At 37.8% G+C, this 13,185-nt stretch overlaps 1 long non-coding RNA gene and 1 pseudogene across 1 annotated transcript in view; one reads left to right on the top strand and one right to left on the bottom strand.

The window, feature by feature from the left end:
* Positions 1 to 13,185, bottom strand: part of LOC149051868 (uncharacterized) — a 55,923-nt gene that overhangs the window by 21,133 nt on the left and 21,605 nt on the right. The window lies entirely within an intron of this gene.
* On the top strand, positions 739 to 11,864 carry LOC149051871 (polycystin-1-like protein 2; annotated as a pseudogene).

Genomic DNA, 13,185 nt, shown 5'->3' on the forward strand with positions numbered 1-13,185 from the left:
AATGTATGGATATTATAGGGAGAAAATACATGTTAACCACTTCTGGGAGTTAAAGGGTCAAATGCAGCGAATCTTTTGCTTATATTTTTCGATAAAGTGACCTGTATGAGTATACTTCTTTTTCTTTTTATAATCTTGTTTTTCCAGTCCACGCTAAATTCTAATTTTTCAACCAAATGTCATATTGTGAAGTTTATATGAAATAATTCATATTTGTACTGCGGTTGTAGATGAAAGTGAAATGTGATCATCGCAGTAAATTTTCCAATTTAAGCAATTGGAAAGAAGAAGCCTGAAAAAAATCAGGGCTTCAACGGGATTCGAACCCGTGACCTCCGCGATACCGGTGCGATGCTCTACCAACTGAGCTATGAAGCCACACATTGGGAGCGAGGTCAATTTATTGAGTTCATATCTTCCCGTGCAGTGAAATGATGTGAAGTGTCATATTGTTTTTAAATTTATTTGGATCTCCTGGTATTAGTTATCACAGATCTATTTAAATATTTTCTGTACTGGAAATTGCAAGAAATTGTGCAGGTGTATGACAGCACATAAAGATTTTGACACGTTAAAGTAAAATCAGTGGAGTAAACAGTCTTAACTTTCGCTGCCTAGACCGAACTCGTTTGCCTTCGTTTCTTTCAATTTTGGCTCATTTTCCACGACCAAAGTTAACAGTGGCGCTAAATAAATATCATTTCAACCGTTAATGAATCTTACATGTCATCGGAAGACATGACTAGCATGCGTGTTGATCGCTTATCAAGTCGTGAGGATATCGTTCCTAGGTTGCAGACCCTGTCAGTTCCCCCTTTCCCTCGTCACATTTCCCCCTCTTTCTCTCCCCCTCCCTCCTTTCCCTCCCCCGCTCACCCCTTTCCCTCCCCCCCTTCGCCCCTTTTTCTTCCCTCTTCCCTCCTGAGAATAATTCCTGAGTGTCAGGAATTGGATGTAATGATAAAACAGCTTAAATTGGCTCCTAAAAACTACATTTTTTTCATGTATTGTGGATTTGGTCAAAAGCATTGGTCAAAGCTCTTCAGTGTCAACGATGTAACAAAACAATTGTCAACAGGGTTAAACCAATACTAACAGAGAAAATCGCTTTATTGCTAATTTTTTTTAAAAAAATCATTATTATTATTATCATTATTATTATTATTATTATTTGTATTTTTTTATCATTATTTAGGTGAGACGTCTGGGAAAAGAAAACTTGACCTTGTGGCGGTCATTTCTGGCGGCGCAGAAGTCTCAAGAGGACTCCACAAAAACAACACATTAAATGCATCATTGTCATATGACCCGGAAGTTGCACATGGCAACCGATCAGGAATGAAATTCACCTGGCATTATGGCAAAGTCGCAAGAAATCACTCCAGTAAACAAGCGGAGGCGAAGGCGGATAAAGATTTCTTCATGGCAGTAAACGAGTCAGCCATTCATTACAATAGAAATGCATCTGGCGAACTAGTTTCCTTAAACACCGAAGCTCTGTCTGTTAATCAGACCTACATAGTTAAACTGGTATTGACCAAGGACAGTCGTATTTCCACCGTTTATCAAGTTATCCATTTGATAGAAGGAGACCCCCCAGAAATATATCAAAGGTTAGGATCTACTTTGTCTCTATTGTTATTTAGTCTGTTTGGTTTGTTTTTACAGTTGTTTTCGCTGCCGTTGTTAATACCTATATTTGCTCTTGACCCTGCTATTGCCTTTATTTTCGCAACTGTCACTTCTGTCGCCCAATTCTACCTGTTTTGTTTCTGGGTTTGTTATTTTTCGTTGTTTCTGCTTGCGTTTTTCTATATACATTGTTTTCGCTGTCAACCATAATGTTATTGTTTGCATTGACGTTTTGGTTATTACTGTTGTTGCAGCCACTTCATTAGCAGTTGTTCATATCAATGTTAAATTGCAGCCACTGCTGCAGCTGTTCTTTTTAATTACATGATCTCATCAGACAACGGAAGTTCAAAACCCCTTCTTCACTGAGTGTTCGTCCAATCTTTTTGCTTCATTTTAGATGTTTCTTTAACTGTCAACCTAAAGTGAGTCCCTTGGTCAAACTTAGTATCAAATCACAATGTCGCGGATTACAGTGCTCTAAAATATCATCCTATGAGTGGAGGCTTTACCGGAAGTTCAAGCGAAACACCTCCTTTACTTGGCAGAGGAAACATGATTTACGTCTTATCACAAGTACACCACTGAATTCAAGTGACATTGTTATCAAAGGAGGTTCCCTTACTGGTGGAAATAAGTACCGCCTGGCACTATTCATAACAATTACGGACGGTTTAAGGGGAATGAATGCTTACGATTTTTCTACAGCAAGACCCCCTACAGGAGGGAACTGCTCGATCACTCCGTCAAGCGGCATCTCACTGAAGACTGATTTCAGTCTGACCTGTAGCAACTGGGAAAGTGACAACACCCCTCTTTCTTACCTGTTTCAATACAGGCTAAAGGACAGTTTGTACAATGTGCTATATCGTGGCGTTAACAAAACCATAAGTACCTCTTGGATACCGCCTGGCAACAATACAGATAATTTTACTGTCAAAGTTATCGCTACAGTGACTGACAATTTTGGAATTTCTACTTCCCCAATTTCTTTGACAGTTCAGGTAAGTCGCTAACCATTAATTAAATGTCTAGCATGAAAGGGTGTGAGAATATTTCAATTTCTTTTGGTCCCTATCAGTAATAGATTAGTTACAGTTATAGATACCTGCCTTCGTCTTTTGCAGATGAAGCCATCTCAGAACACAAGCCTTCTAATGGCAAAGAAAAGTATATTTCAGAAATTCATCGAGCTCAGAAACCTGAAAGAAGCGGCGCTAATAGCAAACTCTTTCATGCTATCAGTTTCACAAAAAACCTCAGGGGATTTGCAGGAGAGATACAAGGTACTTTTAAAACCCAACCTGTTCCTTAAAAAGTGAAACAAAACTAGTTCATTATGATCGTACCCGAAAAGCAAAGAGTTTACCGAGAGCTAAACACGCCAAAAGAAGGAATAAAGAATTTGTATTAAAAAACATAATAATAATATTAATAATAATAATAATAATAAATCAACTTTCGAAGATCAGACAAATATAAGACATTAAATATATGAACATATTTTTGAGAAAAATGTATGCTTGTGCGTTAAATATCTGATATTTTTGCAGCGCGAGAGTTGTGGCTACCACCTTGGATGTTCACTTTCCATTATTCTCGCGGGTTGATTGTGTGAGCAAACAATTCCGTTTTCCGTTGTGACGAGTAACGAATGCTCAGGAGCCTTGAATTAAATCTCAAACGAAGACTTGCAACGTCTTGAAAATGAGGCTTCAAAGTTTATTTCATGGGCGGAAATCACCAGACATTTCTTTATTTCACATTGGACATTTTCGGTGTTTTGATGCATGCGAATCAATCATGCGCGTGCAAATTTATCATTTTGATGAGTTTTAACCAGCAATGTTATTGGGAAATCTGAAGCGTTGAGTCTAAATATGCCTTTAGATGTATTATCTTTGGAACAAGCCTCATATGCGAAATACAGTCTCTTTACCTAATTCTTAACCGGTTTAAATAACATTAAGTTGATATGTGTATCGTTTTTTAAGGTTATAAATTACATCCTTGAAACCATTTCGCCCTTGGAAGTGAAAACTGTCTCCGACCTGCTGCAAAAGTCATCAGTTATCGGTTCTGCTCTTCATGTTCTAGAGAAAGTGCCCCACCAGTCTCTGGTAAGTTGATTGGGGCTGGCCTAGCATTGGTTGTTGCGTCAAGTTTTTATACCATGACACTATTTAGCCAGAAAGGCTCAAGAAGCAACAACAATAACAAGAACAGCAAAGACGAAGAAAACGGAAACGAACAAGCATGAACAGCAAGCAACTGTTGTGTTATCAAATGAACCAATATATAATTTTGTATTTACTTTAACTAATTCGCCATAAATTATCTCTAAAAAGATCACTAGAAAGGAATCTGATAGCTGATATTCTTTTAGCTTCCGTTTATATTTATTTGCATTCCACAGAATTTCTCCTTATCTGCTCTTAGTTCAATGACGTCACGGCTATGGTCTTTTGCCCAGAGACAAGACGTGGCAGACATACCGCTGACAAAGCAATCAGCAGAAAACTTGGCTTCATGTCTAAATACCGTGTTGAGGGCAACAGCAGTGACTGCATCAGAAGACTCCAAGTCAAGTTTTCAACAACAGGTATTGTAATGTTCATTTAGGTGATGTCGAAAAGTCTACGAATTAAATAGACTTTTGAAAACGTATTTATGCATGCAAGCATAATCATTAGACTTTATTCATTTGTGAATGGTCCATTGCAAATTGCTGTTAACTTAACCGTTACTCCCTTCTTCATTCAGATTTTGGACCTTGGTTTGTTTATTTGTTTTAAGCTTGCAAAAATCCACAATATGCCCACATTCTTCCATTTATGCAATTTGTATAGGGTAAACTATTGGTGAAGACTTCAATGGAGACCCTCGAGAAAGTTGCAGACTAATTGTTAGCCTTGACAGTAAAGGATGAAAGAACGATGCCATTTACAGTAGGACAACTTTCTATGACACTCGGAAGATTTAGCGTCCAAAGACTTTCAGGACTGGAAATAAAAGCAGGAAAAGGCCGGTTTATCTTACCTTCTAAGAGCCAATTGTTACTCTCTGGAGTAAACAAAACAAGTTTTGTAGATGTTCAGGTAGGGTACAGGCATATTTCAATGTAAAAGAATCAAATCAAGCTTGATTTTCTTAAGATCGCCTGAACTAAACCTTAAAACCGAGTTGATAACAGGATCAGATCTCCCTCAACCCTCTGTCGTCGTTTTTTTATTCCGGTCTCGTGAAACTGGCTATGAAAATACTTAGTAATAGGTGACCACATGAATGTTATTTATGATTCGTTGTTTTTCAAATAAATTTTCAGTCTTATTTTGCCCTCAACTTATGATAACTTGTAATTAATAATAAGATGGAGTATCTTGTTTACGTGTTCAACTATAACAGTGCACAAGAACAAACAAGCAATATTTTTACTTTTCTTCTTTTAGATGCTCTCATTTTCTTTCAACCCTTACACTTGGGACGCCACAAAGGAGCGAGTTGGCTCGGATGTTGTAACCCTGCAGTTGAAAAACAACGACAGCAAGTTTATTAAAGTATCAAATCTCACGGAAGACATTGTTATCGTTACGCCTTTAAAACTTCAGAAAATCTCTGCTTCAGAAAAGTCATGGTATTTCACAAGGAACGATGTTCTACGTTTCCACGAGATAAAAGTCAAGTATGAAAACACCATGCTGATGCTGGAAATCAAACCTCAAGATCCAACCGTACATCTGTTTGTCTATATGCGTTTTGGTCAGCGACCGACAACTCAAGACTACGACCTCAATGCTACCATCTCTCATGACAGAAAGTGTGTTTGGATGATAAGCGCACATGACAAAAGTGAAGGGCAAACGGTCTGCTCCTTGAATCCACATGCACCGATACAAGTTCTGGCTGAGCGTCCTGGGAAATACTTTCTCGGCTTCAAAAATTATAATGCCACAGTGAACTTATCTAACAAAAGGGAGAAAAGGTCTTGTTTTGGTGGAGGGCGAAGGAAGCGCTCCTGCATCGAAGTCAAAGATCCACCACCCACCTCACCCCAGAGTGAAAATGTCCCTGTAATACCAGTTTATGATTCCACAACAGACCAGAACTACACTCTGAAGGTGGCCTTAGGTAGTTGCGTTTACTGGTCAGAAAAATTTGACAAGTGGATATCATCTGGCTGTCGAGTAAGCGAAAAATTAAATGACGATTTTCAGCACAATCTTTTTTCTATAATTTGGCATTTCATTCAACAAAATTCACATAATTTGAGCTTTCCTGAGTATTGTTTGCAAAAGTGTTGTTGTACTGTAATAATCTTTACTCATTAAGCTTATTATTGAATTCAGGCTAATCTTTGATCAGAGAACATTTTCAGTCAAAAGTCGAATCAATTTGTTAACCTGCCGGGGCTTGGCAGCACCTTAAAGCAGAAAAGATACAGTGTGATTAATGGTGACAGCCAAAATGTTAATCTTCCTTGTATTTTATAATTTTAGGTTTTAGCAGAATCAGATGGATTTTTAAACTGTAGCTGTAGCCACTTGACATCATTTGGGGGAAGTCTCTTAGTTGAACCGAATCATATTGACTTGGACAAGGTTCTAGTCGAGTTCCAGCGATTATCAGAAACTGGAAATATTGCTGTAATCGTGGCTATTTCGGTGGTTTTACTGTGTTATGTGGCTGTTCTTGTTATCGTAAGGAAATTCGATATGGAAGACGCGAAAAATGTAAGTGTCGAACCAGATTTTTTGTTTAGGACCGTTGTTTTAGCGGAGCATGCTCTGCAGTATAACCCTTTCGCTCTCTTAATCTGATTGTTAATTCTCCCTCCGGTTGCTATACAATTTTTTGTAAATAAGTCATGATAATTTGCTAATAGATCAACATAACAACTTCTACCTGATCAGTTTGAATATTCTCATAATCTGTTACCTAGATAATGTACGAATATGTTGATTCCCAACGAACTCGTTAAACATATCTTAAAAGATATTTAAGTTTAAAATTGAAATGGTAGTCCGTTAAATTAAACCACTTTCAGGGTTGACCATTTCTTTCTTTATGTTATTTTATTTTTTTCGGACTGTGACCAGAAAGCGAATTAAGAATATAAATCAGCTAGCCGTGTAAATGATTTATGCATTATCATGTTTTTCTAGAGGGAATTACCCATCCAACTTCCATCATCTTCAAGCAGCACCTATGAATATGTTATAGAGATCACTACAGGAGCTTGGAAAAACTCAGGCACGACTGCTCATGTTGCTTTGGAGATTTACGGTTCTGATAGAAAAAGTGGTGTTCTTCAGCTTAGTCAAGAAGAGCCTGATGCAATTAATACGTTGTTCTCTCGAGGTAATTCAGATGTTTTTGTACTTTACGTTAACAAATCACTTGGTTCGATCCAAGGAGTGCAGATTGGGCATGATAATTTTGGAGATAATCCCTCTTGGTACTTAGAGGAAATTCTGATTCGGGATGTACAATCCCAGCAGTCGTGGAAATTCATGACCAGCCAGTGGTTTGCTCTAGAGCGCGGAGATGGGCGCATCGAGCGAATAATCGACAAATCCTCAAATCATCTGGATTTTGGCAATGAAGTTGCAAGACGTTGGCGAAGAGGCCTTGCGGAGTGGCATATTTGGATTTCAGTAGCAGTCAAGCTAAGAAGAAGCCGCTTTACAAGAGTACAGCGGCTTTCATGTTGCCTCTCAGTGCTTTTGACAGCCATGTTAACTAACGCGATGTTCTATAATTTAGAGGGCAAATATGAACAGCCTATCCAAGTCGGACCTTTGAAAATGTCGTGGAGACAAGTGGTGACTGGAATTGAAAGTGCGCTTGTTGTGACACCCATAAACATTTTCATAGTGTTTCTGTTTCAGAAAGGAGCTGAAAAGTCTGCGATGAACAATGATTATTGTCTTAAAGGTACCTTGATCTCTGGTATCGCTTGGTGTTTGTTGTTTTTTTCTTGTACTGTCTCGGCTGCGTTTTCAATTCTCTACAGTCTAATTTGGAAAAAGAGTGTCAGTGAGCAGTGGCTATCTTCGATGCTTATCTCATTCGCGCAGGACGTAACTATCAAGGAACCAGTAAAGGTGTTCTTCACAGCTTTAACATTGGCGGCCATTCTAAAGATAAAGGCGAAGAGATCAATAGTAAACACCTGCGAAAGCCCTCAGCAAGTTAAAATTGGGTACTATAAGAAACATTTTTGGGCGCCGCAGTTATCAGAGGTGGAAGAGATGAGGAGACGACGAGTTAGGAAACAGAACCTGACACGTTATTTCACAGAGTTGGTTTTATACTTGGTCTTTGTTTTCTTGTTGATGGCAGTGTGCTATGGAAACAGAAATGACCATCGGTACTTGATGACAAAATCAATCCGAGATGGACTAAAAAATTTCGGCAAGGTAAGTAAACATTATTTGATTATACATAATAACTCCGTTGCAGAAATTCGCGTGTTTAATTTATCTTACAACTTTTCGTTTTCATGGAGGTTGAAAATCAAATACATGAAGGAAAATTTTGCTTTGCCTGCCTCATCAAGAACTGGAATTTTTTTCCGTCTTTACAGACGTTCAGTGAGTGACTAAGGCATTTTCTGCCCTTGAAATGGATATTTTGAATGGGAATATCCCTTTAGAATTAGGGTACAAGAGATATGTAAGTGTGTGAGACCCAAATTTGGGACTAGAAGGAAATTCCAAGCGATAGTAATGTAATCCCATGAAGAGATTGGCGTTCAATTCTGCCATAGGAGAAGTGCCAGAAAGTGGCTACCATCTCATGCAAACATAATATTTGAGGGGATGGGTGCAATGGAAATACGCATGTGAGAATGATGGTCTAAAACACGCCTATAGATGCTAACTCGCTTGTGTGACTCAAACTTTGCTGGTCTATCCATGCCGTTATATTTAAAAAATAATAATAATAATAAAAATTATATATATATATTTATCTGTCTGATGATCGCGTATATATATATATATATATATAGATAGTTAGATATAGCTCTTTGGCATACAAAGCTTTGCTTTCATGTCCAAATTGAGCACTCCACTAGGATGAGTCATTGCTGCTAGCATTATGCATGCTCACTAGTTTTTCTAGTTTGAGCACTCTGGCATGGCTTAGATGATCCCACATATGTGAGATCACTTGGGGTGGCTATATGGTCTTACCCCCATCCTAGAATCAGCACTGCACTGATGAGGCCCAGAAGGCCAAAACAGTACTGTCTGCAGTTAGTTATATATATATATATATATATATATATATAGGAAGTTTGCGAGTCGATTTTCGCGTGGAACAGTGCTCAATACGTTGAAGCAGAGCAGAATAAATATTATGAGAGGAAAAAGGACGTAACTACATTTCCCGACAAGCCTGTTTCGTGAATCGCTTCACTCTTCAGGGTTTTAAACCCCTGAAGAGTGAAGCGATTCACGAAACAGGCTTGTCGGGAAATGTAGTTACGTCCTTTTTCCTCTCATAATATTTATATATATATATACATACATATAAATATTAATTAATTAATTAATTTGTTCATCTAACCCAATGATCTTGTATTCAGGTGACAAACAATACAATGTACTGGAGCTGGTTACAGCGTGTTTTCATCCCAGGAGTGTTTTCCGGCAGATGGTACAACGCTCAACAGGATAAGCAAACAATTTATATTGGTAATAAACACTCTCTTCTCGTCGGAATGGCTCGAGTAAGGCAACTTAGAGTGAAAGCGAGTAAGTTTTTTTCCATTTAGAATAATACTTTTTTGCATTTTAGTGAAACCGCTATTTACCCACACACACCATTTTGCATTTTATAGTTATAAATGCTTAATTTAGTGTGATAGAGAGACAATCAGTATCCAAACTTAAGTCAGTGTACAGTTAAACAATAGATTATTGAAATTCTTATGATTACATATGGAACATGCATCGGTAACAATTTTCTCGACTGCTGACCATTCTAACAATTATGTAGACGAGTGTTTAGGGTAGCTGCGTTTTTTTATGCACTTGAATTAAATTTGGGTTTTAATGGCGGCGTTCGTTTGCTCCGTCGGCAGATGCTACTTTGAAGGCTTCTAAAACAACTTTAATTCTCCTTAACAGATATGTCCATAGTTATTAAAAAGTTCGAAATGTGACAAATCGCTGAGTGAAATGAATACCAAAAAAAACTTCCTAATCATGATATCTTTTGTTTTCCAACTTTTAGCGCAATGTAAAGTCCTAAACTATATGGAGACATCGTTCCAAGAATGTTTCAAGGTATACTCGACGAAGAACGAAGAGAAGACCGCCTTTTACAAACCAGGCTGGAGGCCTATCGACAATGCTACGATTAATCACGAGTTATTACAACTTTGCCCGAAGCCATGGCGATATCAACATGCCGAAGAAACCGACACTACACCTAGGTGGGGACAGTTCTCCTTTTATGATGGAGGAGGATTTGTAGCAGACCTCGGTTATGATAGCCATACGGCATTCAGCCTATTAACAAATTTACAAAACAACGGTTGGCTTGACAGGCAAACCAGAGTTGTCCTGGCAGAGTTTTCGACACTCAATCCGTCGGTAAATATTTTAGGTGTTGCTACATAATTCTATGAAGTTGATGCATCTGGACTGAGAGCAGCCTCCATGCAAACTCGTGTTCTTTCACTTGATTCTACGGGCACACCCTCGCATCAGTTTTATTTGATTTGCTTGTTTCTGTACATTCTATTCATTTTTCTGTATTTTGGAAGAGAAACTTTCAAACTGTACAATCTTCGTTCTCGATATTTCAAGTCAATGTGGAATTGGGTCGAGATATTCCAAATTACTTTTTCTCTGATTTCCGTGGTGATGTACATAATGCGACGAAATAGAGCCATTTCAAGCATAGGCAAACTGCATAAAAACATTTACGCAAATCTAAGTTTCCGAGAAGCTATCACTTGCCAAGAAGTAGAAAAAGCCGTACTTGGAATTCTTACTTTCATCGTCACCACCAAGCTGTTGCGAATCATTCGCTTCAACAACTATGTTGCTCTATTCTCCACAACGTTGAAGATATCCGCGCGATCTTTGTCATCGTTTATCATTGTTTTATCCATTTTCTTTGTAGCATTTTTGCACTTCGGTGTCTTGATGTTTGGCTCTGTATGTGAGCGCTACTCTTCGGTGCTGAAAGGAGCTTATTTCCAGCTCGAGCTAACTCTTGGTCGAGTGAAAGCTAGACCAATCAATGAATTAGCGGAGGCTAACACCACATACGCCAAAATATTCACCTTCTTAATTCTCTTCACTCTTACTATTCTGTGCATGAACTTCTTTATCGGCATAATCAACGATGCTCTTTTGTATGCAAAGAACAACGTGAGCGAAAGTGAGCTGTATGAACTTATCAATGAGAACCGTCGCTCGAGCCCAAAAGAAAGAAAAGAATTTTATGATGCAATCAGTAATATATTGAAACAGTCGAGAACCTCCAAAACATCAGTAGAATTGAAGGACAAAGAATCAGGAAACGTTGGCCTTGACCCCACGAACAGTTCCAATCTTAACTTTGATTTAATAAGTCAAGCTATCATAGCTAGGAGGAAGAAAAGATCCAGAGAAACAATAGATAAACAGCAATGTAGTACAAGAAAACAAGCATTGTTCGACAAGATAAGCAACATGTTAAAATCTCTGAGAGGTGAAAGCAATGACGACTGCAGCAAACGTAGAGAAAAAAAGAAAGTAAGATTTCGAGAGGATGTCGTCGAGTCTTCCTTCCGTAAATTACGTAAGAGAGAACATGACTTGTTACAGCGGCTGGAGAGTATTGTTTCAGGGTTCACAACAGAAGACGAAGAATTTGATTATTTATTTAAAAAAAGCAGAGGCTCATAACTACTAGGTAGAGAGAGAGTAAAAAGAAAAGGTGAAGGAAAATAAAACACTTCATCGAAAATCAAGGTAAAAAACAGACAGTTAAGCATAAATCATCTCGGACACACAAAGAAATAGCTGTAATTCTCTAGCGTGTCGTAGCATTGTGGCTAATAACAAATCAAAGTGCTCTGTGAGCAAAATCGTGAATTGACACATGATTTTTTGGATTATGTTTAATGTCATCTGGTTGAGGGAATTTTGTGGTTGATTGTCATATCTAGAGTACGAGCAGTAGTTCAGTGTTCGCTAATGTAGCAAAGAAACAAAGTGGCGTTGGGATAAGAAGGCATTACAAATGAAATGATCATGCTATTGCCTTTGACGAGAGTGGATGATATCATGTGTTTTAAACGTATATCATTTCTGTTTCTGGTTCAAAAGAAAAGGTTGGAAGTAAATGTTGGGTAAAATGTAAAATTTATTGTCTATCATTGTAAATATTAGAAAATCAAGGCAATACTGTCTTAATGAAAACGTTAACGATTCCCTCTTTATCAAATGAGACAAACGGGAACGAGTTTTGAGTGATATAACTAAGCCAAGACTGCCACCGTCATTTTGGATCTCCGCTAGGCAACGTACTGAATCAATAACAAGATAGAATTTTATTTCAAGCCTATTTATCAATTTTGTGGTGTATAACTTTCGCATTTTAGTACGTAATATGTATTTTGAATCTTCAAATTGTCTTGAAACTTAAAAGAAAATTGTACTTTAAAAATTCACTGAAAATCGGCAGCTAAAATTGTTTGTTTAGGTGTTATTTGATTTTCGTGTTAACTTGTAATTTCGTTAGTCGCCGGCATCTTTTGTTGCTTCACATAGGAAAAACACACGATACGAAGCGTAATGATCGATTTTGTCCTCAATCTCACGCCGTAGCAGAAAAATCTTTTGAACATCTGTAAACTCCGAGCGCTTCGCAGTAAAGGATATTTTCAATGAATCTTCGGATTGTTTTCAAGTTCAAGGATTGTAAATTACAATTTCATGAAAAACGGAGGTTGTTCTGTTATTTCAGTGTGAATCCTTGCATGCCTGCCAGTCACTGGCGCCGCTTGTTGAAACTAAAACGAAAAAAAAAAACTCTTTTAAGATTATCATTGGCTTCTTTGTCACCCCACCACTATTCTTAGCAACAAAGGTCACCATTTCGTTTGTTTTTTGCTCGCCAAAAACTATCAAATGCACTCAAAAGCCTAAAATCGAAAAAATGTTTACAGGAAACGACCAATCGAGCGAATGCCATTCCCCACATCGTATCTACAACTCGCTCTTGCGCATGCGCGCAATTCACGAGTTAAAAAGGAAAAAAATCAAACAATCATTTTTTTTTCACATTGTTTTTTTAAAGCTGCTGCCAGAGGAAGAACTTGTATACAACTTTTGATCGGATGCTATTCATTGTATATAAATATGGTTCGTATTCAATGGCAAAAAAATATGAACTCCTTCATATCATTTAAAACAGAGTAACACTAGGAAAGTTTAGCGTAATTATGTTATACATTCCGCCTGTCATATTTTGCTGCACAAAGATGAAACGATTTGGAAGATTATGTTCCAGCCTCTATGATTTTAAAGATTTTAAAAATGATATTTG

This window comes from Pocillopora damicornis, chromosome 1, assembly GCF_964200805.1.
Source record: "Pocillopora damicornis chromosome 1, jaPocDami1.2, whole genome shotgun sequence".
Lineage (NCBI taxonomy): Eukaryota > Metazoa > Cnidaria > Anthozoa > Scleractinia > Pocilloporidae > Pocillopora > Pocillopora damicornis.